A 26,879-nucleotide genomic window follows, 5' to 3' on the forward strand; every position below is an offset into this window, starting at 1 on the left:
CCTCCTTATATTTACTCATATAAGTGTTTATATACTGTATAATCTTTTTGTATGATACCTACATATATTGTTGTGACAAAATAAATAAATAAATAAATCCCACCACTGATCTCACCCTATTCCTAAGAGGTCCGTAAGGGGCGTGCATAAGAGCACCAGCGTGCCTACCGTTCCTGTCCTATTGTTTCCTTTCATTATATCCAATTAATATAGTTATTACCTACTTATGCTTATATATATGCTTATATATTATATAGTTACTTTCATGCTTATGCTTATAAGCTTATGCTTATGTTTGTGACAAAATAAAAAAATAAAATATGCATAAGGGCAAAAACAACAACAACAAAAACCCTGGTTCGAGTTGGGACCCCAAATTATTCTTCTGACACGGGTTCAAAATAACCTCCTTCTTCCCCAAGCCCTGCCCAATGCTGAGGTCAGTTTCTCTCCCGTTCTCCAGCACGGCATTTCCAAGCCGGAGTGATGTTTTTTTCTGATTTAAAGCTTTCCTGTTTCCCGATTGGCTCAGCGTAGGCTGAGCTCTGGCTCAATGACAAGAGGAAACCGAGCCTCAATAAAAAGAAAGGGAACACAAAACCTCTTCCAAAAGGTGGGAAAATTCGAGTTGCCAAGCCAGAAGGGGACAACCTTAGCAGCCCCTCTCCTAGGGGGTGAAAAGAAGGCAACCCCCCCCCAAAAATATATATATCTACAAGATCAGCCTGCAACTTTTACAGAGACCACCAACAGGAACCCAAACTCAAAATTCAATCTGCTTCTTCAAGTTCTTCGTCCTGGTAACTTCTTAATTTTAGTTTTCAGTGGCAATTATCTATTTGCTAAATTCTTAGCCTGCTCTTCTTTCTTCCTACATATATGTATGTATTTAAGTATGTATGTGTATGTATATATATATATATATGTATATGTATAGATAGATAGAGATAGATATATAGATATAGATTAGATATAGATTAGATCTAGATAGTTTAGATCTAGATAGATAGATAGATAGATGATAGATAGATAGATAGATAGATAGATGATAGATAGATAGATAGATAGATAGATATAGATAGATTAGATAGATGATTGATAGACAGACAGATGATAGATAGATAGATAGATAGATATAGATAGATAGATAGATAGATAGATAGATAGATAGATATAGATAGATATAGATTAGATAGATGATTGATAGATAGACAGATGATAGATAGATAGATAGATAGATAGATAGATATAGATAGACAGACAGACTAGATAGATAGATAGATAGACAGACTAGATAGAGATAGAGATATATAGATAGATAGAGATAGAGATAGATCTATCTTCTATCTATCATCTATCAATCAATCATCTATCTATCTATCTATCTATCTATCTATCTATCTATCTATCTATCTAATATCTTTATCTTTATTGATATGTATTGTTTATCTCTATATCTCCATCCATATCTATCTATCTATCTATCTATCTATCTATCTATCTATCTATCTATCTATCTATCTATTTCCCCCCCCCTTCTTCATTGTCTCCACATGTGTCTTTTTTAAAAACTTCACTAGCAACCAGTTCTGTTCTTTCGGTTGCCGTTGGTCTCTGTCGATTTCACGAGGGGCCAGGTTCAAAAGAGAAATTGGGGAAAAAAAAGAGAAAAATAGGATAAATAATATGCTGCATGATTTATTTGCATATGTCTCTATTCGTTCTTCCCATTCCCCACCCCCCGCCTCTTTTTTTTGACAATCGGTGTTCCTTTTCATTTAAAGTTGAACGGACCTTGCTTGAAAAGAGAAGTTGAGAAAATAGAAAATAATAGCATGCCTCATTATATTACAAACCTGTGTATATCTGACATTCTTCATTCATGCTTCTATCTCTATATTCATTCTTTCCCCCCTTTTCTTGCAATAGCTGTTCCTTTTTATTTAAAATCACGTATGTGTGTGTGAATGAATTTATCTGTCTACTATCTATTTATTGGAAGTACAATGTAAGCATCAGTTCTGGATAAACTAAGACTCTTGCCATACGTGGCAAGGGGAAGGGGGAAAGAGATTTTCGCTGTGGTGCATTTTTAATCTTTAGAAATATGTAAGTATTACACATTTAGAATATAGAAATATAGATTTATTTTATCTAATAAAATAGATTTATTTTATATTTTACATATAGAAATATAATTTTTTGGCTGGATGCTTGCTGAAAAGAAACATTAAAAAGATAAATTATCTTCCTCTTATATGCTGGGTTTGCAAATAGTTTTAAACTTTCTCATCCTTATTTAGAAGAAAAATATAATTTAAAAACAAATATTTCAGATGAGGAGGTCTCTATCTAATAATCAAATCAACCCAACATCTAATATATATAAAAAGTGAAAGAAAAAAACCCCCAACAGTCAACAGTTTAATAGTTTAACCCAAATATTACACTAGCATCCAAAAAGGATGGATTTTTTTTCTGTGATTAATTTTGGATTTATTTGATGTTTGGGTCATTTTTTCCTTTTTCTTATTCCTTTTTGGTACACAATTTTTTGTTGTTGTTACTGTTAGATGTATGGGTTTTTTTTTTCTGTTTTGTATTTTATTGTCATTGATAAAACATAATATATATATATATATATATATTAAAAAAGAAATATAAACCTTTAATGTAAAGGGAGCCCACATTTAGAAAAAGTTCTTATTCTTTTAAACATTTTTTTTCCTGAGCCTGTCAACTTCTTTTGTTTTTCTTCTGAACTGAGGCTGTGCAGCTATATATTGAAGATTTACTTTTGTGAAATTCAGAGAAAGCTATAAAAATCCTCTCTATAAACACAAGAGTTGATTTTTACCGCCTTTGTCCAATTTCTGAGAGCAGAAGGAAATATTCAGTATATAGTAGTATAAACAATCACACGTATTTATTGCATTCAACAGTAGAAGGAAGAGGGTTGATCCTTTCCAAATCAGATTATCTGGAATGCTGTGGACTTCTGACTGTTGAAATCAATGGGATTTTATAGTTATGGTAGGGACACGGTGGCTCAGCGGCTAAGACACTGAGCTAGTCGATCGAAAGGTCGGCAGTTCAGCGGTTCGAATCCCTAATGGGGTGAGCTCCCGTGACTTGTCCTGGCTTCTGCCAACCTAGCAGTTCGAAAGCAGGTAAAAAATGCAAGTAGAAAAATAGGGACCACCTTTGCTGGGAAGGGAACAGAGTTCCATGCGCTTTTGGCATTGAGTCATGCCGGCCACATGACCACGGAGACGTCTTCGGACAGCTCTGGATCTTCGGCTTTGAAACGGAGATGAGCACTGCCCCCTAGAGTCGGGAACGACTAGCACAGTTGTGTGAGGGAAACCTTTACCTTTTATAGTTATGGTCTTCCTTATTAGAGAGTTGTTGGGTATGTCTAGTTTAATAGAATAGAATAGAATTTTTTATTGGCCAAGTGTGATTGGACACACAAGGAATTTGTCTTGGTGCATATACTCTCAGTGTACATAAAAGAAAAGATACCTTCATCAAGAATCATAAGGTACAACACTTAATGATAGTCAGAGGGCACAAATAAGCAATCAGGAAACAATCAATATCAATACAAATCGTAAGGATACAAGCAACAAGGTTACAGTCATACAGTCATAAGTGGAAGGAGATGGGTGATGGGAACGATGAGAAGATTAATAGTAGTGCAGACTTAATCAATGGTTTGACAGTGTTGAGGGAATTATTTGTTTAGCAGAGTGATGGCGTTCGGGGAAAAACTGTTCTTGTGTCTAGTTGCTCTGGTGTGCAGTGCTCTGTAGCGTCATTTTGAGGGTAGGAGTTGAAACAGTTTATGTCCAGGATGTGAGGGATCTGTAAATATTTTCACAGCCCTCTTTTTGACTCGTGCAGTATACAGGTCCTCAATGGAAGGCAGGTTGGTAGCCATTGTTTTTTCTGCAGTTCTAATTATCCTCTGAAGTCTCTGTCTGTCTTGTTGGGTTGCAGAACCAAACCAGACAGTTATGGAGGTGCAGATGACAGACTCAATAATTCCTCGATAGCAATATTCCAATATTTGAGGGGCTGTCCCAAAGAAGAGGGAGTCAAACTATCCTCCAAAGCACCCGAGGGCAGGACAAGAAGCAATGGGTGGAAACTAATCAAGGAGAGAAGCAACTTAGAACTAAGGAGAAATTTCCTGACAGTGAGAACAATTAATCAGTGGAACAACTTGCCTCCAGAAGTTGTAAATGCTCCAACACTGGAAGTATTAAAGTAGAGATTAGACAAACCATTTGTCTGAAATGGTATAGGGTATCTTGCCTGAGCAGGGGGTTGGACTAGAAGGCCTCCAAGGTCCCTTCCAACTCTGTTATTCTGAGTTGGAGGGTTTTGCTTCTGAGTAGGTTTTGAGAGGAGCATATGGGAATTGTGTTTGGATCAAGGTCATTTTTCAGTTCTGTGGGAATATTGTTGCCCCATCAACAATACAGTATTCCCCTTAGAATAGAATAGAATAGAATAGAATAGAATAGAATAGAATAGAATAGAATAGAATAGAATAGAATAGAATAGAATAGAATTTTATTGGCCAAGTGTGATTGGACACACAAGGAATTTGTCTTTGGTGCATATGCTCTCAGTGTACATAAAAGAAAAGATACCTTCATCAAGGTACAACACTTGCATTTGCAAGGACGGCGTTTGGGAGCAACGCTTAAAAGAACTGGATTCCGAAGGCATTTCCTTCCACAACAGAATAACCAAATGACAGAGTTGGAAGGGACCTTGAAGGTCTTCTAGTCCAACCCCCTGCTCCAGCAACCACACAGTTTTATCCGAAGTGCTGTAAAACTGAATGGCTCTCTCGCTTTTGTGAATTATTTGGAGTGTGGCTTGGTGTGATAGAAAGGGGAAAAAGAAAAGAAGAGGCGGAATTTTTGGTATCAGAAGTTGTATGCAGCTTTTGACTAACTGGCGACTCCCCCACCCCCACCCCATGGCTCCAAATGACAAAGATTGAGACACAACTACATAGCAAAAAAAGCTCTAAGAGTTGTAAACCTAATCTTGCGTAGCTTCTTTTCCAAAAACACCACACTACTAACCAGAGCATATAAAACATTTGCTAGACCAATTCTAGAATACAGCTCGCCTGTTTGGAACCCTCACCACATCTCTGACATCAATACAATTGAACGTGTCCAGAAATATTTTACAAGAAGAGTTCTCCATTCCTCTGAAAACAACAAAATACCTTATCCCACCAGACTTGAAATCCTAGGCTTAGAAAACTTGGAACTCCGTCGCCTTCGACAAGACCTAAGTTTAACTCACAGAATCATCTATTGTAATGTCCTTCCTGTCAAAGACTACTTCAGCTTTAATTGCAATAATACAAGGGCAACCAATAGATTTAAACTTAATGTTAACCGCTTTAATCTAGATTGCAGAAAATATGACTTCTGTAACAGAATCATCAGTGCTTGGAATACTTTACCTGACTCTGTGGTCTCTTCCCATAATCCTAAAAGCTTTAACCAAAAACTTTCTACTATTGACCTCACCTCATTCCTAAGAGGACCATAAGGGGCGTGCATAAGCGCACAAACGTGCCTACCGTTCCTGTCCTATTGTTTTTCTTTTCTTATATATATATATCGCGTTTTCTCCCGCGTAAAATTGGAAGTGTCTTGGCGACGTTTCGACGAAGTCTCATTCGTCATCTTCAGGCTTCAGCTTCATGCTTCTGGGAGCAATGTGTGATTGCAGCTGTTTCTTCCTTTGGATAGAATCATGGGGGTTGGAAGGGACCTTGGAGGTCTTCTAGTCTAACCCCTTTGTTTGAGAACGAGACCCTGTACCCTTCTGGAGAAATGGCAGTCCAATCTCTTTGGCAAACTTCCAGTGATAGAACAATAGTATTAAAACAACAGCTGGTTTGCAGGGTGTCTTAGAAAAATACAGCTGGTGGATGAATTGCAGGGCACAATGAGGGTGGGGGGAGCTGAAATTCCAATGTTTTCCTAATATTTACAAACCATTTCCTGGACACTCGTAAAACCTCTTGGCTTTGAAGGCCTAATTGAAAAAGCTGAGTTTGACCCAACGGAATTAATTGTTACGCCATCATCCACTCCTGCAATATTATTTATATCGCAAGTAGGATCTGGAACTTCATTTTTTCCTGTTCTCAGCTAGAGGCCACAAGGCCACACTTGGAATACTGCATCCAGTTTTGGTCGCCACGATGTAAAAAAGATATTGAGACTCTAGAAAGAGTGCAGAGAAGAGCAACAAAGATGATTAGGGGACTGGAGGCTAAAACATATGAAGAACTGTTGCAGGAACTCGGTATGCCTAGTTTAATGAAAAGAAGGACCAGGGGAGACATGATTGCAGTCTTCCAGTATTTAAGGGGTTGCCCCAAAGAAGAGGGAGTCAAACTATTCTCCAAAGCACCTGAGGGTAGAACAAGAAGCAATGGGTGGAAACTAATCAAGGAGAGAAGCAACTTAGAACTAAGGAGAAATTTCCTGACAGTGAGAACAATGAATCAGTGGAACGACTTGCCTGCAGAAGTTGTGAATGCTCCAACACTGGAAATTTTTAAGAAAATGTTGGATAACCATCTGACTGAGATGGTGTAGGGTTTCCTGCCTGGGCAAGGGGTTGGACTAGAAGGCCTCCAAGGTCCCTTCCAACTCTGTTGTTGTTAAGGTTCTAGGAGGCCATTAGCATTGACATTTAAAAAAAATGAAAAGAAAAATAATTCAAATGGATGACTAATAAGTGAAAACCAGGAGCAAAATCCTTCACAAAATAGGCACGAGAGAAGCAGCCGATGGGCCTTGATTTTCCGCACTTGCTATGGGAGAGCTAAAACTCTCCTTGAAATTATTAAGCTCTCCACTTTTTCCTGAGTCCCATCAAGACAACATATTCATTTCTGAACTGCTGTTCAGAACTACCTCATCACCTTTTAGTTTTCCAATCCACTTGTGTAAAAAAACATGGTCCTTTCCTTTCTTCCTTTCTTCCTTTCTTCCTTTCTTCCTTCCTTCCTTCCTTCCTTCCTTCCTTCCTTCCTTATTTGTACCCTATGACTATCATTAAGTGTTGTAAGTGTTGTGCCTTGATGAAGGTATCTTTTTTTTGTACACTGAGAGCCTATGCATCAAAGACAAATTCCTTGTGTGTCCAATCACACTTGGCCAATAAAGAATTCTATTCTATTCTATTCTATTCTATTCTGCTATACTCTATGATTTCTATTCTATTCTATTCCTTCCTTCCTTCCTTCCTTCCTTCCTTCCTTCCTTCCTTCCTTCCTTCCTTCCTTCCTTCCTTCCTTCCTTCTTCCTTTCTTATTTATTTCCTTCCTTCCTTCCTCTCTTCCTCCCTCTTCCTTCCTTCCTTCTTAATTTCCTTCCTTCCTTCCTTCCTTCCTTCCTTCCTTCCTTCCTTCCTTCCTTCCTTCCTTCGAATTTCCTTCCTAATTTATTTCCTTCCTTCCTTCCTTCCTTCCTTCCAATTTCCTTTCTAATTTATTTCCTTCCTTCCTTCCTTCTTAATTTCCTTCCTTCCAACTTCCTGGTGGAGCCAGCGAGGCCCTGTGGCCAGGCCAGCTGCTTTTGTGTTGTGTTGATTGAGCAGGGGGTGGGATGAGCTGTGCAAACGGGACTGGCTTGTAGCCCTTCCTTCCTTCCTTCCTTCCTTCCTTCCTTCCTTCCTTCCTTCCTTCTTTCCTTCCTTCCTTCCTTGCTCCCTCCCTCCCTCCCTCCCTTCCTTCCTCCTTCCTTCCAATTTCTTTCAATTTCCTTCCTTCCTTCCTTCCTTCCTTCCTTCCTTCCTTCCTTCCTTCCTTCCTTCCTTCCTTCCTTCCTTCCTTCCTTCTCCATCACTAGAGGTTTTAAAGAAGAAACTGGACAACCCTTTGTCTGAAACAGTGTAGGGTTTCCTTCTTGATCAATGGGTTGGACTACAAGTCCTCCAAGGTCCTTCCCCTTCCCCTATGATTCTATTATTTCATGTTCTGTCAATCTGTAGAAAGTCTACCACCCAGGTGTAAATCACGATAGCAACCAGAAGTCACCTCCTGAGAGATGGGCAAGGACGCTTCCGTTAAATGCAAACATTTCTTTCTTTATCCATCCATCACAACAACACAAAAAGCAGAGAGTTTTGTTCCTTAATTGGCTTTGAAGGCCTAATTGCCAAGCTGAGTTTGACCCGACGGAATTAACTGTTACGCCATCATCCACCCCAGCAATATTATTTATATCAAAAGTAGGATCTGGAAATTCATTTTTTCCTGTTCTCAGCTAGAGGCCATGAGGTTCTAGGAGGTCATAGCATTGACATTTAAAAAAAATGAAAAGAAAAATAATTCAAACGGATGACTAATAAGTATACAATACCTTATATTATTGGTAAATGTTTTTACCTGCTAGGGAATAAAGAAAACATAAAATATGTGAATCCTATAAGAGTGATTTCAGATCTGTTAGAATTTCTTTGCTATGGATTTTTTTTTTTAAAGGTACATATCTTAGGTTTTATTAATTTCATTTTGTTAAAACATTTCAGTATCCCCCATCTTATTACCATCTCCTTTTTAGCCACATTGCTATTATCCATTCGTATTAATTTGATTGACATCTCAGAAAGATGATTAAGGTAGCTACCGACAGTTTTGCATCGTTGCAAAACTGTGAAGCGATGAAAAGCCTTCGAAAATCTCATCGTCTTTCTAAATTCTCCATAATTCCGTCATTCTTTCAGACATTCTAAAGTTTAATAATAATAATATTTTTAATTTTTATACCGCCCTTCTCCCGAAGAACTCAGGGCGGTTAACAGCCAGATAAAATACAATACAGTACAATACAATAAAACCAATTAAAAAACTTATTCGATGTGACCAATAATTTAAAATTATAAAATACATAGTATAAAACCCCATTTAAAATCCAATTTAAAAACCCATTTTATGCCAGTCCTGCTCGGAAGAATAAATACGTCTTCAGCTCGCGGCAAAAGGTCCGGAGGTCAGGAAGTTTGGCTGAAAAGTTCGCATTAATAGTTTTTCTAAAGAGAGCGACCACAAAGATGTAGGTTAAAAACTATAAATATAATATTTATCAGCATAAACTAATAGCCCTTCCTGAACATAACTTGGTTTCCAGGTTTTAATGAGTTGACAGAATTGTAACAAGAGATTTGAGGCGTTAAAAGTTCACTTTTAAGGCAGGGGTGAAATGCTCCCATTTCGGACGAGATCGCCCGATCCGGTAGCGATGGCGGTGGGTGGTTTGGAGAACCGGTAGCAAAAATCCCTGCCCCCCCCCCCAGCTGAGCTGCGCAATCATCAGAGGGTTTTTTTTTACTTTTAAAAGCATTTTTTCTTCGGTTGAAAAAATGCTTTTAAAAGTAAAAAAAAAAAAGCTTCGGAGGATCGCGCAGCTCAGCTGGGATCGTCAGAATCCTTTAAAAGCATTTTTCTTTCAGCTGAAGAGGTTGTAAAAAAAAAAAAAGCTTTTAAAAGGTTCCTCTGGTGATCCCAGCTGAGTTGCCTGATCACCAGAACATGGTGAAGAGGTTGTAGAAAACCTCTGGCTGAAGAGGTTGTAGAAAAAAATGCTTTTAAAAGGTTCTGACGATCAGGCAACTCAGCTGGGATCGTCAGAACCCTTTAAAAGCTTTTTTTCCTCTGGCGATCCCAGCTGAGTTGCCTGATCATCACAGGCTTTTAAAAGCATTTGTTTTACAACCTCTTCAGCTGAAGAGGTTGTAGAAAAAATGCTTTTAAAAGTAAAAAAAACCCCAAAAAGTGGCCACGCCCACCCAGTCACATTACTCCCCTATCAAGCCACACCCACAGACCTGGTAGTAACAAATTTTACATTTCACCCCTGCTTTAAAGGTGGGAACCAACATTTTAATCAGCGTTTCTGAATCTTGACCACTTGAAGATGGGTGGACTTCAACACCCAGAATTCCCCAGCCAGCTCTGCAGAGCTGGCTGGGGAATTCTGGGAGTTGAAGTCCACCCATCTTCAAGTGGTCCAGATCGAGAAAGAGTGATTCCAAATGTGCCCAGTAATTAAATATGAATTAAAGCAACTTTTCAAGCTAGACATTTAATGAACCCAGTAAATAGGTTAGAGTTATGAGGGTGTCTGCTCCACTCCCAACTGTCCTCCAAGAGAACCCCCAAGAACCAGTTACAATACAGGTAGTCCCCGGCTTACGACCACAATGGAGCCCAAAATTTCCGTTGTTCAGCGAGACATTTGTTAAGTGAGTTCTGTCCTACTGTACGACCTTCCTTGCCACAGCTGTTAAGTGATTCGATGCACTTGTTAAGTTAGTAACATGGTTGTTAAGTGAATCTGGTTTCCCCATGTACTTTACTTGTCAGAAGGTCGCAAAAGGGAATCACGTGACTCCAGGATGCGTCCACCTGTCGTAAGTACAAGTCAGTGGCCAAGCATCTGAATTTTGATCACATGGCCCTGGGGATGCTGTCGTAAGTGTGAAAAAGGGTCATAAGTCACTTTTTTCAGCGTCATTGTAACTTTGAACAGTCACTAAATAAATAGTTGTAGCGTCTACAGTTCTACTGTTCCTTGAAATATTCCTTTTTTCCAACCACGCTTGCCTTACGCAATCTGGGATTTTCCAAATTAACCCCATTGAGCAAAATAGTAATAAAACACATATGGGCCTCTGTGGCTCAGACTGGTAAAACAGTCTGTTATTAACAGCAGCTGCCTGCAATTACTGCAGGTTCTAGTCCCACCAGGCCCAAGGTTGACTCAGCCTTCCATCCTTTATAAGGTAGGCAAAATGAGGACCCAGATTGTTGGGGGCAAATAAAGTTGACTTTGTATATGATACACAAAAGGATGAAGACTATTGCTTGACATAGTGTAAGCCGCCCTGAGTCTTTGGAGAAGGGCGGGATATAAATGCAAATAAAATAAATATAAATAAATATAAAAAGAAACAGATTATTTCCTGTAGCACCGATACGAGTACATTTTAACAATAAACTTTGTTGTTGTTAGTTGTGAAGTCGTGTCCGACCCATTGCGACCCCATGGACAACGTTCCTCCAGGCTTTCTTGTCCTCTACCATCCTCTGGAGTCCATTTAAACTCACCCCGACTGCTTCAGTGACTCCATCCAGCCACCTCGTTCTCTGTCATCCCCTTCTTCTTTTGCCCTCCATCTTTCCCAGCATTAGGCTCTTCTCCAGTGAGTCCTTCCTTCTCATTAAGTGGCCAAAGTATTTGAGTTTCATCTTCAGGATCTGGCCTTCTAAAGAGCAGTCAGGGTTGATCTCCTCTAGAACTGACTTGTTTGTTCACCTTGCACTCCAAGGGACTCACAGGAGTCTTCTCCAGCACCAGACTTCAAAGGCCTCGATTCTTTGGCGTTCAGCCTTTCTTATGGTCCAACCTTCACAGCCATACATTGCAACTGGGAACACCATAGCCTTGACTATACGCACTTTTGTTGGCAGGGTGATGTCTCTGCTTTTTTTAAAACTTAGACCCATTCATCACCCAACAAGCACCAATTCTGCACCTCTACAAGCCATGTTCAATGCCATTGTTGTTTTTTCCAACCGCACCCTTTGTGTGTATGTGTACTGTATGTTTTACATTTCCCGCTTAGTCTAACACACTTTCAGAATAACAGAACTGGAAGGGACCTCAAAGATCTTCTAATCCAACCCCCTGTTCAGGCAGGAGACCCTATATAATTTCAGTCAAATGTCTTGTCCAGTCTCTTCTTAAAAACCTCCAGTGATGAAGCACCCACAATTTCCTGAGGCAAGCAGTTCCACTGGTTAATTGTTCTCACTCTCAAGAAATTTCCAGGTTGCTTCTCTCCTTGATTAGTTTCCATCTGTTGCTGCTTGTCCTGCCTTCAGGTGCTTTGGAGAATAGATTTGACCCCCCTCTTCTTTGTGGCAGCCCCTCAAATATTGGAATTCTTTATTTATAATTTTATAATTATTATAACTAGACAACTAGACACAAAAACAGTTTTTTCCCGAAGGCCATCACTCTGCTAAACAAATAATTCCCTCAACACTGTCAGACTATTTACTGAATCTGTACTACTATTAATCTTCTCATCGTTCCCATCACCAATCTCTTTCCACTTATGACTGTATGACTATAACTTGTTGCTGGCAATCCTTATGATTTATATTGATATATTGAACATCAATTGTGTTGTAAATGTTGTACCTTGATGAAGGTATCTTTTCTTTTATGTACACTGAGAGCCTATGCACCAAGACAAATTCCTTGTGTGTCCAATCACACTTGGCCAATAAAATTCTATTCTATTCTATTCTATTCTATTCTATTCTATAATTTAATTTCTATACCGCCCTTCTCCCGAAGGACTCAGGGCGGTTCACAGCCATATTAAAACACAGAATATACAAAATATAAATCACAAATTTAAAACGAATTTAAAATGAAATATTTAATAGGCCCAATTAACTAAAAAGATCATAGACCGATATAAAACCCTTTAAAATTTAAAATTATAAATAAATTAATTAAAACACACTTAGGCTAGTCCCGCATGATTAAATAGTAGTAGTAGTAGTAGTAGTAATAATAATAATAATAATAATAATAATAATAATAATAATAATAATAATAATAATAATAATAATAATAATAATAATAATAATAATTTAATTTGTATACCGCCCTTCTCCCGAAGGACTCAGGGTGGTGAACAGCCAAAATAAAATACAAAAGAAACAATACATACAATACTAAAAAACAACCCTTAAAAAACTTATTCAAATGGCCAAATTTAAAATGTAATTACGCCCTATAAAATTGACAGAAATTTCAAACCCATAAAATCAAATTAAAAGTTTTAAAAATCAAGCCAGTAGTAAACTCTTCAATTCCCGCTTGAAGGTTCGGAGGTCGGGGAGTTGGCGTAACCCCGGAGTAACTCATTCCAAAGGGCCGGTGCTGCCACGGAGAAGACTCTCCCCCTTCTGCTGTCATGTCACCCCTAGTCCTTCTTTTCATGAAACTAGACATACCTGGAGAAGAGCCTAATGCTGGGAAAGATTGAGGGCAAAAGAAGAAGGGGACGACAGAGAACGAGGTGGCTGGATGGAGTCACTGAAGCAGTCGGCATGAGTTTAAATGGACTCCAGGGGATGGTAGAGGACAGGAAGGCCTGGAGGAACATTGTCCATGGAGTCGCGATGGGTCGGACACGACTTTGCAACTAACAACAACAACAGCAACAGCAAAGACCTACCCAATTCCTGTAACTGTTCTTTATATGTTTTAGCCTCCTGTCCCCTAATGTTCTGAATGAATGAATGAATGAATGAATATTTTAATTTGTATACCGCCCTTCTCCCGAAGGACTCAGGGCGGTGAACAGGCAGATAAAATACAGATATACACAATAGTTAAAAACATCCCTTAAAAAACTAGATTAAATTTGCCCAAATGTTAAAATAACACACTCCCCCATAAAATTACAAAACTTTAAAAACCCATCAAATTCACTTAAAATTTAAAGATAAAAATCAAGCTAGTCCAGCCATACGAAATAAATAAGTTTTAAGTTCGCGGCAAAAGGTCCTAAGGTCAGGTAGTTGTCGGAGTCCGAGGGGAAGTTCGTTCCACAGGGTCGGAGCCCCCACAGAGAAGGCCCTCCCCCCGGGGGGCCGCCAGTCGACACCGTTTGGCTGACGGCACCCTGAGGAGTCCCTCTCTGTGGGAGCGTACCGGACGATGGGAGATAGAGGCCGGCAGTAGACGGTCCCCCCTCGCCTCCATCCGATTGTTCTCACCATCAGGAAATTCCTCCTTAGTTCCAGGGTTGCTTCTCTCCTTGGTTAGTTTCCACCCATTGCTTCTTGTCCTGCCTTCAGGGGCTTTGGAGAATAGCTTGACTCCCTCTTCTTTGGGGCAGCCCCTTAAATATCGGAAGACTGCTATCATGTCCAGTGGTGTGTTGCTCCCAGTTTGCCCCAGTGGCGGTGGTGGCAGGTTCTGCCCACCCACCCAGACATCATCAAAAACACTCTGCACATGCACAGAAGCGCCGTGCGCTCGCGCGCTACTGATAGCAAACCAGTAGCGCTGCGATTTGAATCCCACTACTCATCATGTCCCCCCCCCCAGTCTTTCTTTTCATTAAACTCGGCATTTCCTGCAAACATAGGTTAATCTGTCAAGCCTCCGCAAGGCCAACCGAGTTTCTTTCCATCTGTGACATATTATTACCGCATATTTAGAATATAAAAGTCTTCCTGGCGTTGGGAACATTTGCACAATGTGGGTCTATTTATATCATTGTTTCTGGCCGCAATGAAGTGACCCCTTGCAAGATTCTTAGCAACGCCTCGGTTCTCAGTGAGCTTGTCAGCGGGGAAGCGAACGGGCTGCTCTCGGCTTTAATAAGGAGGTTTAAATTACTCGGAGGGAAAGCAATAACTCGGCTCATTCTGACGAACCGAAGACGTGGATGGGAGAGGAACGGATCGGTTCCCAATCTTTGGTATGGGAAATTCAGGGGCTTGGAGCCTGGACGGCTCCGAGAAACATTCCAATGCATTCGGAACAAATGACATACGAGACAAAAACAAAACAAAACCTTGGAATATTAAAAGAGGCCTGTTTTGACAATCTTGCACTACTTGGTGTCTTTGAGAAAATTTCTTTAAATCAGAGGGTTTCAAGGTGTGGCCAGAATTCCAAATACTATCTCCTTTCCTCCCTCCCTCCTTCTCTTCCTTCCTTCCTCCCTTCTTCCCTCCCTCCCTCCCTGTCTTTTCTTTTCTTTTCTTTTCTTTTCTTTCTTTCTTTCTTTCTCTTTCTTCTTCCTTTCTTCCTTCCTTCCTCCTCCTCCTCCTCCTCCTCCTCCCTCTTCTTCTTCCTTCCTTCTTTGCTTCCTTCCTTCCCTTCTTCCTCTCTCCTGCTCTTCTCCCTCCGTCCCTCCCCCCATATTTTTCCTTCCTTTCTTCTTTGCTTCCTTTCTTTCTTCCCTTCTTCTTCTCTTCCTCTCTCCCTTCTTCTGGCTTTCCTCCCTCCCTCCCTCCCCTGTCTTCTTCCTTTGCTTCCTTCTTTGCTTCTTTGCTTCCTTCCTTTCTTCTTCCTTCCCTCTCTTCCTTCTTCTGGCCTTCCTTCCTTCCTTCCCTTCTTCCTCCCTCTTGCTCTTCTTCCTCCCTCCCTCCCTTCTTCTGGCCTTCCTTCCATCTCTCCTTCCCTCCCCCCTATTTTTGTTCCTTTCTTCTTTGCTTCTTTTCTTCCCCTCTTCTTCCCTCCCTCTCTCCCTTCTTCTGGCCTGCTTTCCTTCCCTCCCTCCCTCCCTCCCTCCTTCCTTCCTTCCTTCCTTCCTTCCTTCCTTCCTTCCTTCCTTCCTTCCTTCCTTCCTTCCTTCCTTCCTTCCTTTCTCCAATGCAAGCCTTCTTAAACAGACTCCTATTTGTTCTGCAAACCAGGGTAAAGGCGTTAGGACAAGCAAGTCACGTGTCCTTCTTCTCCACCCTCTCGTTCTACTTTGGGTATGAATCACTCCCGCTGATCTCCCAGGACATTTGATTACGGATCACAAAGTGGCTGTTTTGGGAACAATGAACCTACATAGACTGAGAGGCTAGGAGTGGCGTTGCAGCCAAAGGTTCCCAGCTATTTAGAAAGGACTCAACCAACACAATGCTCTTTTAAAAACAATGCAATTGTTAATGGATGAGGTACTTGTCATCTATCTCATATACTGTAACCCACATTTGTATTATCCCCATCTCCCTATCTCTCTGCCTTCCTTCCTCCCAATTTAAACCCCACATTCAAACACTAGAGATGGTTTATTACGGATCATGGACACTTATGCCTTGCTGTGAAAAAGCGTTTAAAATGTGTTAGGCTGGAAAGGTGCCACGGCCTTCTTCTATTCTATTAGTAGATCTGCGGCATTGTGGTTTGTTATGGCTGATTATTGATTGATTTATTTTTATTATATTGTGCTCTGTGCTACCAGAATAACAGAATAGCAGAGTTGGAAGGGACCTTGTAGGTTATCTAGTCCAACCCAAGCAGGAGCTTCCAGTGATGAAACTCCCACTACTTCCAACTTCTGTCCCATCGGTTGACGGTTCTCACTGTCAAAAAATTCCTCCTTATTTCCAGGTTGAATCTCTCCTTGTTCAGTTTCCATCCATTATTCCTTGTCTGGCCTTTGGGTGCCTTGGAAAAATAGCTTGACCCCCTTCCTCCTTTCTGGGGCAGCCCCTCAAATATTGGAAGACATTAAAAAAACCTTCTGTTTCAACAGCATACAAGTAAGGCCACCTCGGAATACAGAGTCACAATGGTTCAGTGGTTAGACTGCAGTACTGCAGGCTACTTCTGCTGGCTGCTGGCTGCCTGCAATTTGGCAGTTCTGATCTCACCAGGCTCCAGGTTGACTCAGCCTTCCGTCCTTCCGAGGGGGGTAAAATGAGGACCCGGATTGTTGGGGGCAAGAGGCTGACTCTGTAAACTGCTTAGAGAGGTCTGTAAAGCACTGTAAAGCGGTATATAAGTCTTAAGTGCTATTGCTATTCCTTCCCTCCCTCCCTCCCTCCCTTCCTTCCTTCCTTCCTTCCTTCCTTCCTTCCTTCCTTCCTTCCTTCCTTCCTTCCTTCCTTCTTCCTTCCATCCAACCTCTCTCTCCTTCCTTCCTTCCTTCCTTCCTTCCTTCCTTCCTTCCATCCATCCATCCAACCTCCCTCCCCTTCCTTCCTTCCTTCCTTCCTTCCTTCCTTCCTTCCTTCCTTCCTTCCTTCCTTCCTTCCTACCTCCCTCTCCCTCCTTCCCTCTCTTCTTCTTTTCTTCCTTCCTTCCTTCCTTCCTTCCTTCCTTCCTTCCTTCCTTCCTTCCAACCTCCCTTTCCATCCTTCCCTCTCTTCTTCTATTCTTCCTTCCTTCCTTCCTTCCTTCCTTCCTTCCTTCCTTCCTTCCTTCCTTCCAACCTCCCTCTCCATCCTTCCCTCTCTTCTTCTATTCTTCCTTCCTTCCTTCCTTCCTTCCTTCCTTCCTTCCTTCCTTCCTTCCTTCCTTCCTTCCTTCCTTCCTTCCTTCCCTTCGAATGCAGGCTATTGCTAATCCTTGACAGACATCCATTCATTTAGTGACTGTTCAAAGTTACAAGAGCACTGAAAAAAGTGACTTATGACCTTTTTTCACCCTTATGACCATTTTTTTAAAATTTACATTTATATCCCACCCTTCTCCAAAGACTCAGGGCGGTTTACACTATGTTAGCAATAGTCTTCATCCTATTTGTATATTTATATACAAAGTCAACTTTTATTGCCCCCAACAATCTGGGTCTTCATTTTACCTACCTTATAAAGGATGGAAGGCTGAGTCAACCTTGGGTCTGGTGGGACTCAAACCTGCAGTAATTGCAGGCAGCTGTGTTTTAATAACAGGCTTCTTACAGCCTGAGCCACACCGCGGCCCTTTGCAGCATCCCCAGGGTCACGGAGTCAAATTTCAGATGCTTGCCAACTGGCATGTACTTACGACGGTTGCAGTGCCCCGGGGTCACGCGATCCCCTCTTGCAACCTTCTGACAGGCAAAGATCAATGGGGAAGCCGGATTCACTTAATAACTATGTTACTTAACAACTGCAGCAATTCACTTAACGTCGATGGCAAGAAAGGTGGTAAAATGGGGCAAAACTCACTTAACAACCGTCTTGCTGAGTAACAGAAATTTTGGGTCATAATCTGAGGATTATCTGTATCTTTTCTGTAAAGGTTCAGTATTTCCAGTCTCCGTTCTTTGAAGTCAAATCCATAGCAGGAAAGTATAGGTAAAGGTAAAGGTTCCCCTCGCACATACGTGCTAGTCGTTCCCGACTCTAGGGGGCGGTGCTCATCTCCGTTTCAAAGCCGAAGAACCCAGCGCTGTCCGAAGACGTCTCCGTGGTCATGTGGCCGGCATGACTCAACACCAAAGGCGCACGGAACGCTGTTCCCTTCCCACCAAAGGTGGTCCCTATTTTTTCTACTTGCATTTTTACGTGCTTTCGAAACTGCTAGGTTGGCAGAAGCTGGGGCAAGGAACGGGAGCTCACTCCGTTACGCGGCAGCACTAGGGATTCGAACTGCCGAGCTGCCGACCTTTCGACCGACAAGCTCAACGGAGCCACCGCATCTTTAGGAAAGTATAGTACTTGACTTATATTTCAGCACCACGGAGAGCAACTCCTTGGCTAAAATACAAGGCAGTAAATCATTCAATCAGAATAGAGCTGGAAGGGACCTTGGAGGTCTTCTAGTCCAGGGTTCTCCAACCTTGGTCCCTTTAAGAGTTGTGGACTTCAACTCCCAGAGTTCCTCAGCCAGCTTTGCTAGTCCAGGGTTCTCCAACCTTGGTCCCTTTAAGACTTGTGGACTTCAACTCCCAGAGTTCCTCAGCCAGCTTTGCTAGTCCAGGGTTCTCCAACCTTGGTCCCTTTAAGAGTTGTGGACTTCAACTCCCAGAGTTCCTCAGCCAGCTTTGCTAATCCAGGGTTCTCCAACCTTGGTCCCTTTAAGACTTGTGGACTTCAACTCCCAGAGTTCCTCAGCCAGCTTTGCTAGTCCAGGGTTCTCCAACCTTGGTCCCTTTAAGACTTGTGGACTTCAACTCCCAGAGTTCCTCAGCCAGCTTTGCTAGTCCAGGGTTCTCCAACCTTGGTCCCTTTAAGACTTGTGGACTTCAACTCCCAGAGTTCCTCAGCCAGCTTTGCTAGTCCAAGGTTCTCCAACCTTGGTCCCTTTAAGACTTGTGGACTTCAACTCCCAGAGTTCCTCAGCCAGCTTTGCTGGCTGAGGGACTCTGGGAGTTGAAGTCCACAAGTCTTAAAGGGACCAAGGTTGGAGACCTCTGTCTAGTCCAACCCCCTGCTCAAGCAGGAGACCCTACACCATCAAGGGCTAACCTTTTCTGGACCCAGTGCCCAAAGTGCACATGTGCGCACACAAATGCATGTGTGCATGCCCAAACCCCCAAAATGCATGCGCCTTGTCCCCTCGTGCATTCACGTATGGGCCCATGCATGGGTCCCACACACATGCGCGCATGGGCCCCTGCATCCACACGTGTCACAGGCCCCGACCCCTGTGCATGCACGGCACAGACCCAAAGACCAGTTGGCTGGAGCGAGGCGTGCATGCATGTGCAACAAGAGCTGAACGGGGCCGATAGCTCATGTGCCATCAGAGAGGGCATTGACTGCCATCTCTGGTGGTCTTCTCCTTATTTATTTATTTATTTATTTAGTTATCTATCTATCTATTTATTTATTTATTTATTAAATTTTTATACCGTCCTTCTCCCAAGGGACTCAGGGCGGTGTACAGCCAAAAGATAAAAAACATAGAAAATATACAATTAAAACAACAATTTAAAACCGAGCATATTAGAAAAATGGCCAATTAAAAGATTTAAAATTTAAAATTACAGACCCTAAAATGATAAAACCCCGGTTAAAAGATTTAAGAGTATTTAAAAATATTAAATCAGTCCCGCTTGAATAAATAAATACGTTTTCAGCTCACGGCTAAAGGTCCGAAGATCAGGCAATTGACGCAATCCAGGGGGAAGTTCGTTCCAGAGCGTAGGAGCTCCCACAGAGAAGGCCCTTCCCCTGGGGGCCGCCAGCCGACATTGTTTGGCGGACGGCACCCTGAGAAGACCCTCTCTGTGTGAGCGTACGGGTCGGTGGGAGTCAGTATCATCAGTTTCCAAGGCCTTGTTTCTCTTTTTTTTTAATTTTTATTTTTTAAATGGTTTTTATTGAGCTTTTTATCTTTAAAAACAGAAAAGAAAAACAACAGGGACAAAAACACAGTAAAATACAAGGCATACATAACAATACAATATATGCTATTTTTACAGCCTTCTTTATCGATATACATATTCTCTATTTTTGCTCAATTCTGCTACTAAATACATATAGTTACATTAAAGGTAAAGGTAAAGGTTCCCTCGTACATATATGCTAGTTGTTGCCGACTCTAGGGGGCGGTACCCATCTCCATTTCAAAGCCGAAGAGCCAACGCTGTCCGAAGATGTCTCCGTGGTCATGTGGCCAGCATGACTCAACGCCAAAGGCGTACGGAACGCTGTTCCCTTCCCACCAAAGGTGGTCCCTATTTTTTCTACTTGCATTTTTACGTGCTTTCGAAACTGCTAGGTTGGCAGAAGCTGGGACAAGGAACGGGAGCTCACCCCATTACACGGCAGCACTAGGGATTCGAACCGCCGAGCTGCCAACCTTTCGACCGACAAGCTCAACGTCCTAGCCCCTGAGCCACCGCGTCCCTTATACATTACATTACATTATATTATAATTACGTTATACTCATATAATTATGCGATTAACAATAATTAGTGACATAGTTCTGCATTTCAGCAATATTAACTTAAATTTCCCAATTCTTATTTTGATTTCTTTTTTCTAACCATTTACACATTTTGTTCCACACACTATAATAGTCCGAATCGTCTCTTTCCTTAATTTCCATTGTCATTTTATCCATTTCTGCACTTTGTAATTTTTTCCCCAATCATTATTTCCTCTGGTGGTGCGTTATTTTGATTCCACTCTTGTGCAATGATAATCCTTGCTGCCGTTAATATGTGTAATATTTTTTGGGTCTATTATTCAATAATAATTATTATTGGGTCTAGACAGAGCTCCAGTTTAAAATTTGTTGTTTCTCATAGAAGCTTAGGGCTGGGATATTAGATGTGTTAACAGCAGCAGGAATTGTATTTGCACAACATTAGAAAAATGAGGCAATTCCTACAGATGAAAAGATAATTTAAAAAACATTAGAATGTGCGGAAATGGATAGGTTAACATTAAAGATAAAGGATAAAGAAGATACAGAATATTTTTTAACCTGGGATTTGTTTTACCAATGGTTAGACGATAAAGGTAGAAATTAGAAGTTGGAAGAACGCCACTATGTATAAGTAAACATTGCTATAATTATTGATATTATGCATAAGTGGATTGACCCCTGACAATACACTGTATATTAAGCACTCACGTATGTTAAAGAAAAATGTACAAAGGAAATTTATATATAAAAAAGGAGCAGCAGGTTAGGGATGGAAGGAACTCTTGAGGTCTTCTAGTCCAACCCCAAGGCAGGAATCCTTATACCATCTTGGACACATAATGTGTCCCTTTATGATTCTTGATGAAGGTATCTTTTCTTTTATGTACACTGAGAGCGTATGCACCAAGACAAATTCCTTGTGTGTCCAATCACACTTGGACAATAAAAATTCTATTCCATTCCATTCCAGTCCAGTCCAGTCCAGTCTAGTCTAGTCTAGTCTAGTCTAGTCTATCCCATCCCATCCCATCCCATCCCAATCTCTACTCCACTCCACTCCATTTTTCTATTCTATTCTATTCTATTCTATTCTATTCTATTCTATTCTATTCTATTCTATTCTATTCTATTCTATTCTATTTTTTATTTCATTTTGTCACAACAGTATACACAAACATCGACATAAAACAACAACACATCATAAAAGAAAAATATATATATAAGTAAAAGTATGGAATAACTATGTTAATTTGATACAATGAAGGGAACAATAGGACAGGAACGGTAGGCACTTTTGCGCTCTTATGCACGGCCCTTATAGTCCTCTTAGGAATGGGGTGAGGTCAATAGTAGACAGTTTTTAGTTGAAGATTTTGGGGTTTTGAGTAGAGACTATAGAGTCAGGTAGGGAGTTCCAAGCATTAACAACTCTGTTACAAAAGTCATATTTTCTGCAATCTAGTTTGAAGCGGTTGACATTAAGTTTGAATCTATTGTTTGTTCTTGTATTGTTGCGATTGAAGCTGAAGTAGTCTTTTACAGGAAGGATATTACAATAGATGATTCTGTGTGTTAAACACAGATCATGTCGGAGTCGGCGGAGTTCTAAGTTTTCTAATCCCCGGATTTCAAGCCTGGTGGTATAAGGTATTTTGTTGTTTTTGGAGGAGCGAAGAACTCTTCTAGTAAAATATTTCTGGACGCATTCGATAGTATTAATGTCAGAGATGTGGTATGGGTTCCAGACGGATGAGCTGTATTCAAGAATAGGTCTGGCAAATGTTTTGTATGCTCTGGTTAGTAGTCTATTCTATTCTATTCTATTCTATTCTATTCTATTCTATTCTATTCTATTCTATTCTATTCTATTCTATTCTATTCTATTCTATTCTAACCCCCCCAGGAAACTTAGCAACCTTATCTTGGTCAATCCCACTGTGCAACTTGTAAATTGTGAATAATATCGATACGTAGAAGTGGCTATTTTCATTATGTGACCATCGGTTTCATAAGCCCTGGACAAGACCAATTAATCTGGAATTTTCAGACTCCTCTTCATCTATAGTTGTTTTGATTTAAATCATATTTTAATCTGATTATTTTTTTTTTTTGGTGGGAAGGTGGAAATTAAATAAATAAAGACGTAAAGTGTTGTTAAATTATATTCCTAAAATACGGAGTTTCCCATTTTATGAAGATCTTCCAAGCCTGGAACTTAACCAAGAGGAAAATTTTACACAAAGAAACTTATCCTTTTGATATGAAGGAATGGATTTGCCATATGAATCTCTGGTGTATTTTGAAAAGTCTCTTCATTTTAAAAATGAGAAAACAGAACGATGTGTTCTTACGTGGCCTAGATTTAGTAACAGGCTTAAGGATCGAATTAACTCCCTACTGATGCAAATTGGTATAATAGGCATCTTTTTATTAATTCTTTTTCCCCCCATTCTTCAGTTTATTATTTATTTTAATCACTCTAGCGAATGTAATTTTTTTAAAAATATATTTTGTTGGTGGCAGGGTTGCAATTGTTTTTTGATCCTATAATGAAATAATAGATTTTTTAAAAATATATTTTGGTGGTGGTAGGGTTGCAGTTTTGATTCTGTAACGAAATAATAGATTTTTTTGTAAAGAAAAGGAAGACACTGCCGGTTTCCTTCAACTATCCAAGTTTTTCCCACCTTAGAAAATATCTCATAGAGCATGAACCTGGATCTTGAGATTGTACTGAAGGGAATGCAATGCAATGCAATGGTGAGTTGAGAACCACTTGAGGAATGCAGTTTTTTTTTTAATTTGCATTTATATCCCGCTCTTCTCCGAAGACTCAGGGCGGCTTACACTATGTCAAGCAATAGTCTTCATCCATTTGTATATTATACACAAAGTCAACTTTTATTGCCCCCAACAATCTGGGTCCTCATTTTACCTACCTTATAAAGGATGGAAGGCTGAGTCAACCTTGGGCCTGGTGGGACTAGAACCTGCAGTAATTGCAGGCAGCTGTGTTAATAACAGACTGTCTTACCTGTCTGAGCCACAGAAGCCCAGTGTCAGCTGCCACAAAGTTAGGCAAAGGTGTTAGCCCAGCAACACATACAAAATTTAGAAAAGATGAGCCAAAAAATAAATAAATAAAATTCATGACTCTTTGGCAAAAATGTGTTGTGGTCCGTCAGCAGCCTACGGAGCTGGCAACGGAGTCGGACAGCGATGAGGCTGAGGTGAGGCCAGGGCCATCCGGGAAGTGAGGTGCGGACTCCAGAGACTGATAGTAGTGAGGCAGAGGAACAGGAGGAGCCTGTTCCTAATGCACGCATAAGAAGAGCTGCCAGAAGGCAAGAGCAGCTCAAGCAGAGAGGACGACTCGGGAGTAAGGCCAAGAGATGATTGGCCCCTCCCATAAGGCTTAAAACAGACCAGCACTGGCGTTTCAGCTTTTCTGGAAAACATTTCAGCTGTGTCTTTTGTTTCGTGTACGTCTTTGTTTTTGTGGCTTCTGGACATTTGCCAGAAGGGGCCTTTGGCAGTTTGCCTAATTGGACTAAGGTTTGTGAGATAACTGAGGAATTTGTGTTGGGAGGCATTTGTTTTACTTTGAGTTGAGCGACGCTGGGAATGAAGTAATTCCCAGCTGTTTGAATAAAGTTTGTTTATAACTTTTGAATAAAGTAAGTTTATTACTACCTATTTGGGTCTGGTCACAAAAAAATGAAGCGGACACAGGCAGTTAGTCAAGTTGATAGTTAGGGCTATGTAAAGAGATGCTGTTGTGACAATCTGTTTGTGGGTAACAACAACAACAAAAGAAAAACAACAAAGACAGCCAGTTTGGTGTAATGGCGAAGGTGCTGTCCTAGAAACCAGGAGATTGTGAGTTGGGCCAATCACTTTCTCAGTGCAACCCACCTCATAGGGTTGTTGTTGTTGTTGTTGCTGTGGGGAAAACAGGAAGAGGAAGGAATATTAGGGATGTTTGCCACCTTCAGTTACTTACCAAGTAAAAAAAAGGCAGATACAAATCTAATAAATAAATAGGTAATCAAAGTTAAACTTTCCTACCGGTGATTTTATCTGTGTTCAGTTGATAAAACCTTGAACTGCAAGGGTGGGCCCAGGCTGGGCGGTGGCACACTTAAGCTGGCACTTGAAACTCTGCCTTTATTTCATCTGCTACTTTGATCTCATGCCTGGGGTCTCCATTTTGATTTTTTTTGACCCCTCCTGGTCTGGGATCTGCCTATTCTGGTGCTTCCTGAATTTGGGATTTATCTTTTCAGAGCAGTTTGCAAATAATAGAACAGAACAGAAAAGAAAAGAAAAGAAAAGAAAAATGGAGTAGAGTAGAGTAAAGTAGAGTAGAATAATGGAATGGAGTGGAGTGGAGGAGTAGAGAATAGGATAGGATAGGATAGGATAGGATAGGATAGGATAGGATAGGATAGGATAGGATAGGACAGGACAGGACAGGACAGGACAGGACAGGACAGAATAGAATAATGGAATGGAGTAGAGTAGAATAGAATAATGGAATGGAGTAGAGTGGAGGAGTAGAGAATAGAGTAGAGTAGAATAGAATAGAATAGAATAGAATAGAATAGAATAGAATAGAATAGAATAGAATAGAATAGAATTTTTTTATTGTCCAAGTGTGATTGGACACACAAGGAATTTGTCTTGGTGCATACGCTCTCAGTGTACATAAAAGAAAAGATACGTTCATCAAGAATCATGAGGTACAACACTTAATGATACAAAGGGTACAAATAAGCAATCTGGAAACAATCAATATAAATCGTAAGGATACAAGCAACAAAGTTACAGTCATATAGTCAGAAGTAGAAGGAGATGGGTGGTGGGAATGATGAGAAGATAAATAGAATAGAATTTTTTATTGGCCAAATGTGATTGGACACACAAGGAATTTGTCTTGATGTATATGCTCTCAGTGTACAAGATTAATAGTAGTGCAGATTTAGTAAATAGTTTGACAGTGTTGAGGGAAATTATTTGTTTAGCAGTGATGGTGTTCGGGAAGAAACTGTTCTTGTGTCTAGTTGTTCTGGTGTGCAGTGCTCTGTAGCGTCGTTTTGAGGGTAGGAGTTGAAACAGTTTATGTCCAGGATGTGAGGGGTCTGTAAATATTTTCACAGCCCTCTTTTTGACTCATGCAGTATACAGGTCCTCCATGGAAGGTAGCAATGCTTTTTTCTGCAGTTCTAACTATCCTCTGAAGTCTGTGTCTTTCTTGTTGGGTTGCAGAACCGAACCAGACAGTTATAGAGGCGCAGATGACAGACTCAATAATTCCTCTGCAGAACTGGATCAGCAGCTCCTTGGGCAGTTTGAGCTTACTGAGTTGGCGCAGAAAGAGCATTCTTTGTTGTGCTTTTTTGATGACGTTTTTGATGTGTCCATTTTAAGTCTTGCGATATGGTAGAACCTAGAAACTTGAAGGTCTCTACTGTTGATACTGTGTTGTCTAGTATTGTGAGAGGTGGAAGTATGGAAGGGTTTCTCCTAAAGTCTACCAGAATAGAATAAAATTCTTTATTGGCCAAGTGTGATTGGATACACAAGGATTTTGTCTCCGGTGCATAAGCTCTCAGTATACAAACAAACAGCAAAGTGATAGGTCAGAGATCATAAATCATAATTACAATCAGTAATCGTAAGATTACAAACAGCAAGTGATAAATCATAAGATACCAACAGGAGAAGATAATACGTAGGAAAGGTGAGAAGATGAGAAAGGTGAAAAGGATAATAATACTACTACACCCCTACTATATGGGTAAATATCCTTAAGCCCAAGACAGGAGGAATTAGGTGTTCAGCGGAGTGATGGCATGGGGGAGGAACTATCTTAGTATCTAGTTGTTTTGGCATGCAACGCCCTATAGCAGTCCCGAAGGGAGGAGTTGAAACAGTTTATGTTCAGGATTTGAAGGGTCTGTAGCAGGGGTGAATTGCTCCCGGTTTGGACTGGATTGCCCGATCCAGTAGTGATGGCAGCGGGTGGTTCGGAGGACCAGTAGCAAAAATCCCTGCCCCCCCCGCCCCAATGCCCAGCTGAGCCATGCAATCATGAGATTTTTTTTTACTTTTAAAAGCATTTTTTTCTTCAGCTAAAAAAATGCTTTTAAAAGTTAAAAAAAAAGCCTCTGATGATCGCTCAGCTGGGATCGTCAGAGCCTTTTAAAAGCATTTTTTTCTACAACCTCTTCGGCTGATCCCAGCTGAATTACCTGATCGTCACAGCCTTCGGTAGAAAAAAAATGCTTTTAAAAGGCTCCTCTGACGATCCCAGCTGAGTTGCCTGATCGTCGGAGTGTTGTTGTTTTTTCTTTTAAAGGCAAAACAAAAATGCTTTTAAAAGAAAAGAAAAGCCTCTGACGATCAGGCAACTCAGCTGGGATCGTCAGAGGAGCCTTTTAAAAGCACTTTTTTTACAACCTCTTCGGCCAAAGATGTTG

At 40.8% G+C, this 26,879-nt stretch overlaps 1 protein-coding gene across 1 annotated transcript in view; it reads left to right on the plus strand.

Moving 5' to 3' along the window:
- The first annotated feature begins 653 nt into the window (after window positions 1-653).
- PDYN (prodynorphin) overlaps window positions 654-26,879 on the plus strand; it is a 39,143-nt gene continuing 12,917 nt past the window's right edge. Inside the window, exon 1 of the mRNA XM_058174544.1 lies at window positions 654-800. The gene's annotated coding sequence lies outside the window, so the exon portion shown is untranslated. The remainder of the gene's footprint in view (window positions 801-26,879) is intronic.

This window comes from Ahaetulla prasina, chromosome 3, assembly GCF_028640845.1.
Source record: "Ahaetulla prasina isolate Xishuangbanna chromosome 3, ASM2864084v1, whole genome shotgun sequence".
Lineage (NCBI taxonomy): Eukaryota > Metazoa > Chordata > Lepidosauria > Squamata > Colubridae > Ahaetulla > Ahaetulla prasina.